Below are 6464 nucleotides of genomic sequence, written 5' to 3'. Positions count from 1 at the left end.
TTTATGACCTTATACCAACTTTTTATTTTAAAAAAGAAAAATAATTATCTTTAGAATCTTTTGATAATTTTATTTCAAATGTTTTATTTTTCCAAATTACTTGTAATAAATAAAAAGTACATAGATTTTCGTAAAAAATTTATTTGATTAAGTCAACCAATTAAATTAGAGTATTGTTATGATATATTTAAAAAATTAAAAAATTAATATAATAAATAAAATATAATAATATCTAAATTTTATTTATAAAATTTAAAAATCAATTGTGTACGAAAAAGTAATCCACTTTCAAGTTACTCACTTCTTCCCCTGTTATTGTATTAATTACGTATTTATTTTGTATGTATAAATTCAAAAATCAAGATACAATACTAACAACAGAAAAAGATTGAGACAATATAAAGCGCGTGAGCTAAATCCAACCTCTGACGCACACCTGACGGCCGACCAGTCTGGATTTCAAAAACTTGAGGTGTTTCATTTGCATTTGCATTTCATTACAAATTTCATTTTTGTTTCGTCTTTGATTACAGGTAAAAACTGAGGGGACCCTTCCCCCTCTCTCCCGCTTGAGAGACAAAAAAGCTAAGGTCTTCTCTTCTGACGTTTTGACTTTGAACACACAGCAAGGCACGCGAAAAACGGTAGCACTTTCCTCCCTTCTTCCTCTAAAACCAACACCACCCTAACTTAAAAAGGCTCTCAACTCGCTCTTCTTTCTCCTTAGAACTTCTTCAAATCCAGCACTATTATCCTTTCCATTTTTTAACCAATACCCTTTTCTTTTCTTTGTTTTCTCCAACAGTGACTGCTTATAGGTAGAAAGACTTAAAATTTGGCTTTGATTCTCGTGTTTTGTTTAATAAAAGTAACTTGATGTATGTTTGTCTATTTTTTGATGAATTAATAGTTTTTGTCTGTTGGTTTCTTTTTTTGGTCAAAAGTTGTGAATTTTGGCTCTTTGATTTTTTATTTTTATTTTTGCTGTGAAATTTTGAGAGGAAGAAGTACAGACCAACTCTTTGGTTTAGAACATAGTTTCCACGTTAAGGGTATGTTATGTTTGAATTTTTGTAGTATTTGGAATTGAGGTATACATGTGACAGAAAATTCTTGGTTTATTTTTTTATTTTGCTTTTGTTATAAAAATAATTGCTTTTTATAAGAATTTCAGTTTTGGAGTTGGGTTGTTTTGCTTTCAGGTCCTAAGAAATGAAAATTGTGTTTCTTTTAAATTGTATGTAAAACCCATAAAGATTTCTTTGTACTTTGGTCTAGCAGCACTATAGAATGTTTTGTTTTTATTTTATTTTTGCTATGGAGTGAGAAACTGAACTCTTGTTGCTGTAATAACTATGCAGGGCTTGTTGGGGATGTGCAGCGGTTCAAAGAGTGAACTTGTTCCCTCAACTTTCATCATGGAAGGTGAATTACAGGAGCTTAAAGCTGGTGATCTGTGTAAATGCTCAGTTTTGCTTGAATTGGCTGCCTCTGATGATCTGGTGGCCTTTAAAACTGAAGTAGAAGCTAAAGGTTTGGATCTTAACGAGGCAAGCTTCTGGTATGGTAGAAGAGTGGGGTCAAGAAAGATGGGGTTTGAAGAGAGGACGCCTCTTATAATCGCTGCCATGTTTGGTAGCGTTGACGTTTTGAAATACATCATTGGAAGTGGCAAGATTGATGTGAATAGAGCTTCTGCTACTGATGGAGTTACTGCCCTTCATTGTGCTGTTGCTGGTGGTTCGAATTCTTCCGTTGAGATTGTCAAGCTGTTGCTTGATGGATCTGCTGATGCTAATTGTGTTGATGCTAATGGGAACAAGCCTATTGATCTGGTTGTGCCGGTTTTAAAATCTTTGAGTAATACAAGAAGAAAGGTGATTGATTTGTTACTGAACGGTGATGATATTGTTGGTGTTAGTGATCATGTTCTTAACCAGGAAGAAGAATCTGAAAAGACAGCTCTGCCTCAGTTGCTGAAAGAAGGATCTGAGAAGAAAGAATATCCTATCGATGTATCACTGCCTGATATCAACAACGGGATATATGGAACCGATGACTTCAGGATGTTTACCTTTAAAGTGAAGCCATGCTCAAGGGCATACTCCCATGATTGGACCGAGTGCCCCTTTGTTCATCCTGGTGAGAATGCTAGGAGGAGGGACCCAAGGAAGTCCCCTTATAGCTGTGTGCCGTGCCCAGAGTTCCGAAAAGGGGCGTGCCCTAAGGGTGATGCTTGTGAATATGCACATGGTGTTTTTGAATCTTGGCTGCATCCTGCGCAGTACCGAACAAGACTTTGCAAAGATGAGATCGGCTGCACACGCAAAGTCTGTTTCTTTGCTCACAAACCTGAAGAATTGCGCACTGTGTATGCTTCCACCGGTTCAGCCATGCCTTCACCATCTAGGTCTGCTGCTGTCAATGCAGTGGACATGGCAACTTTGAGCCCTCTAGCATTTGGTTCACCTTCCTTGCCACTGCCTACTGCTTCAACACCACCCATGTCTCCTTTGGCTGCCTCTTCCTCTCCAAAGATTGGAGGCTTGTGGCAGAACAAAATTAACCTCACCCCACCTGCCTTGCAGCTACCTGGTAGCCGCTTGAAGACTGCTTTTAGTGCCAGAGATTTTGATACGGAAATGGAATTACTTGGGTTGATGGATGAGATATCTAATCTCTCCTCCCCGTCTTGCTGGAGTAAGGAATACAGTAGGCTTGGGGATTTGAAGCCTACTAATCTTGATGATGCTTTTGGATCCCTCGATCCTTCTCTGCTGTCTCCCTTGAAGGGACTGTCAGTAAAATCTGCAATACCAACCCAATTCCAATCTCCAACAGGGCTTCAAATTCACCAAAACTTGAACCAACTCTGTGCAGGCTACCCAACAAACCTTTCATCATCTCCGGTTAGGAAGCCCTCAGCCTTTGGTTTTGACTCATCTGCTGCTGTGCCTGCAGTAATGAATTGCAGGTCTTCTGCATTTGCAAAACGGAGTCAAAGTTTTATAGACCGTGGGGCAATGATCAGTCATGCTGGACTTACTGCACCTGCTAACTCGGCAACTATGATGTCTTCAAATATTTCTGATTGGAGCTCCCCTGATGGGAAATTGGATTGGGGCATTCAAGGAGATGAGCTTAACAAGCTTAGGAAGTCTGCTTCCTTTGGGTTTCGAAACAACAATCCTGCCGCCACAGCAACAACAAACATGATGCCATCTGATGTTGATGAGCCAGATGTTTCCTGGGTTCATTCCCTTGTGAAAGATGTTACTCCTTTGGGAGGTGGGTTGCAGCAGCAACAGCAACACCGTCTTGGTAGAGGTGTTCGAGAAACACTTCCAGCATGGATGGAGCAAATGTGCATAGAACAGGAGCAGATGGTGGCATAAGAAAGAACCGTTTGCTCATAGCTTAATTCTAACTTATATCATATTCTTGGAATCTTAGTAGTATTTGATACCTGTAATTGTTGGTAGAAGGTTGAAGGTAATATATCTGCCAGTCAGTCAAGAGGCAAACATATTTGGGCAGGAAGGTTTAAGTCACTGCTCATGTTAGAATTAGAAGAAAGATGGACCAATCAACAAAAAAATTTATTGATTATTTCATATTCTTAATTCTTTTTCTTTTCCCTTCAGGGATTATTCTCTATGAATTTAGCAGGTAGAAGTTATGGGTATCATTGACAGAGAACGTGCTTGTTTGTTACCTAATATCTCTAATCAGATTCAGATTCTGTGATTTTAGAACGAAACCGCCCTTCATCAATGACTCATATTTTCCATTATGTAATTTATCTTGATATGACACGTTGTGGTGTATTGACACTTATTATCTTCTGTTAAATGTCCAACCTTAGAAAAACTATCTTTAAAGATTAGATTGTACATGGCGGCTGCTGTTCCATTGCTTTTTAAAGAAGAACCTGAGCTTAAACTTGCTTTGGTTCATTGAAGCCAATTCCACTGTAACACCATAACGAGACTACATCAAACAAGAGGATTACTATTTGATCAAATCTCTGGGATGATGCTCCTTCCCCCATATATGAAGAGAACGATTAATTTTCATAAAACTACACAGCGGTCCTTCAATTCTAGTTGTCTGTTTGAGTTTATGTATACAGATGTATTTTTAAGTCCTATTGGGTAGTCTTGACCACCGTTACTTCTCAATGACATGGTTGTTAGTTACCAATATTTTCTAGAAAAATGATAAAAACTTAATTTAAAGTTTCATTGTATTATTTATTTTCTCATTGTTTAGATATTATATTTTCTTTTTTTTTTTTACTACGATCATAAATACCTTCAGACTTTACTTAAATCTAATCTTTTATCTGGACGATTTGAAGGGAGCATTTTCAGGTATTATATTGTGATTGAGTGAATGGGAAATAAGCCAAATAGGAGAGTCAGAATAGGATATTTAACATATTTCATTTTTGAAATCATCGAACTAGAATATGCTAGCTGTCAAGTTCAAGCTCACCATGCCATTGCCCCCAATGCCCATACCCATCCTCCAAGTTGCCATGGCCATTGTTTATACCAACTATCAATATGCAATAAACGTCAATCTGACTTGAAATATCTGTTTGACTTGCTTGGATTTAAAGTTGATTGATCCGAATTGATAAAAAAGTTAATAATTCAAATTTAAATTGATTTTAAATTAATTCAAATTTGACCTAATTCAAATTTGAATTGATTCGAATTTAAATCATTTAAAATATTTAATTCAAATAATTCAAATTAAATTATACATAATTTTACTTTTTAAAAATAAAAAATCAAAGATATATCATCTATTTATCTATCAATATATATATATAATATAATATAAATTTATCCAAATTTGATTTGATCTAAAAAAGATATTTAGATAAATTATTTTTAGCATTTTTTAGATATAGATAAAAAAATAAAAATACATATTTATATATAAAAGTGTGAATTCTAAAAGTGTTAAAATTAACCGATCTAAAAACCCCTATGAATATTTAATGAAGAAATTTATCTTTAAATATATAAGTTTTAATTGTTTGTTTATTTAAGTTTAATTTAAATTAACTAAAATTAAAAACAGAGTTTATATGAAATTGAAATTTTAAAATTTTAATTTTAAAATATTAAAAGTGATTGATTAAAATATTATAAATAAATTTTTTTATAAAATTTAATTTAAATGAATTTTCTTTTTTTATTATTATACTTCTTTTAATTACATTCAAAAGTGTTAAAATGATTGACTAAAATACCTTTAATAAAATTTTAATTTTAAAATGTTAAAGTGATTGATTAAAATACCATAAGTAAATTTTGTTATAAATTTTAACTTAAATGAATTTTCTTTTCTATTAGTAGATTTCTTTTTATAATTAAACTCATAATAAGACACTGATTTTTCACATGAAACAAAAATTACAAATAAAATTAGATCAAAATTTAGTAGTATGTATATGAATAAAACAATTATATGGAGTTTGTTTCTATATTTGTTGTAAAAGAAATTGCACATGCAGTTTATATTGATAAATAAATTAATTAAAAATATATAATTATAATTAAGTCATTGACGCATTTTTTTAATTTTTTTCCTTTTAATTTTTTATTTTGATTGATTTGCTAACTATATATCTATGTTAATGATTTTATTATTTGTATATTTTACGAGTTGATCATTTGATCATCGATAATACAATCAAATCCTTTTAGTCCATTGAAATAATTCTTTAATATATATCATTATTATAGTTTAGTTTAAACTCTATAATTAATTTCTCTTTTATATTTTTTCTCTAGAATTTTATAATTGTTATTCTTATGAACAAAAGCCAATATTAAATCAAATACAAATCAATTACACACCCTTCACCAACAATTAGCACTATATGATTCAATGAACACTTTGAATATTTTAATTGAACTTTCCTCCTGTAGAATTGACTGATTCAAAAGATGGTGGAGTTACCAGTAACTTAGGATTGGGTCTCTCCAAATTGGCATCGAAATTGTTCACTTTAACTGAAACAATAAGTGATTTAATTTTCTTTCAGTTTTTATCTTACTAATGATTTATATCTAAACTATCATTTATATATAACTAAATCATTAATGATTAGTGCTATGTTATTAGTAATTTACTACTGCATTATTAGTGATTTACTAAGTTATTAATAATTTATTATTAAATTATCAATGATTTATTATAATATTATTAAACATTCACTACTATATTATAATTTATTTACCACTTAACTTTCAATTATTTCCTACAAAATTATCACTTATTTGCAGTTAAATTATTTATGATTCATTACCAAATTATCATTTATATATACTAAATTATCTAAGATTTACAATTAAGTTATCATTAATTAAATGATAAGTTATCGATGGTTTACTACTAATGTACACATCTTGAATTAATAATTAGCATTATGTGATTCATTGAAT

General features: G+C 32.0%; 1 pseudogene across 4 annotated transcripts; it reads left to right on the top strand.

Annotated features, from left to right (window-relative positions):
* The first annotated feature begins 547 nt into the window (after positions 1-547).
* On the top strand, positions 548-3760 carry LOC111293783 (zinc finger CCCH domain-containing protein 29 pseudogene; annotated as a pseudogene). Of its 4 annotated transcripts, none has more exons than XR_016327571.1 (2): positions 548-644; positions 1362-3760. The product of XR_016327571.1 is annotated as a zinc finger CCCH domain-containing protein 29 pseudogene, transcript variant X3 (transcript). The 4 variants fall into 4 exon arrangements; XR_016327569.1 differs by lacking the exon at positions 548-644 and adding an exon at positions 726-818; XR_016327572.1 differs by lacking the exon at positions 548-644 and adding an exon at positions 726-878.
* The last annotated feature ends 2704 nt before the right edge of the window (positions 3761-6464 follow it).

This window comes from Durio zibethinus, chromosome 14 (assembly GCF_047325235.1).
Source record: "Durio zibethinus cultivar Kanyao isolate XHJ-2024 chromosome 14, ASM4732523v1, whole genome shotgun sequence".
NCBI lineage: Eukaryota > Viridiplantae > Streptophyta > Magnoliopsida > Malvales > Malvaceae > Durio > Durio zibethinus.
The sequence above is the reverse complement of the archived record's forward strand: the minus strand, read 5'-3'. Positions and strand labels throughout refer to the sequence as shown.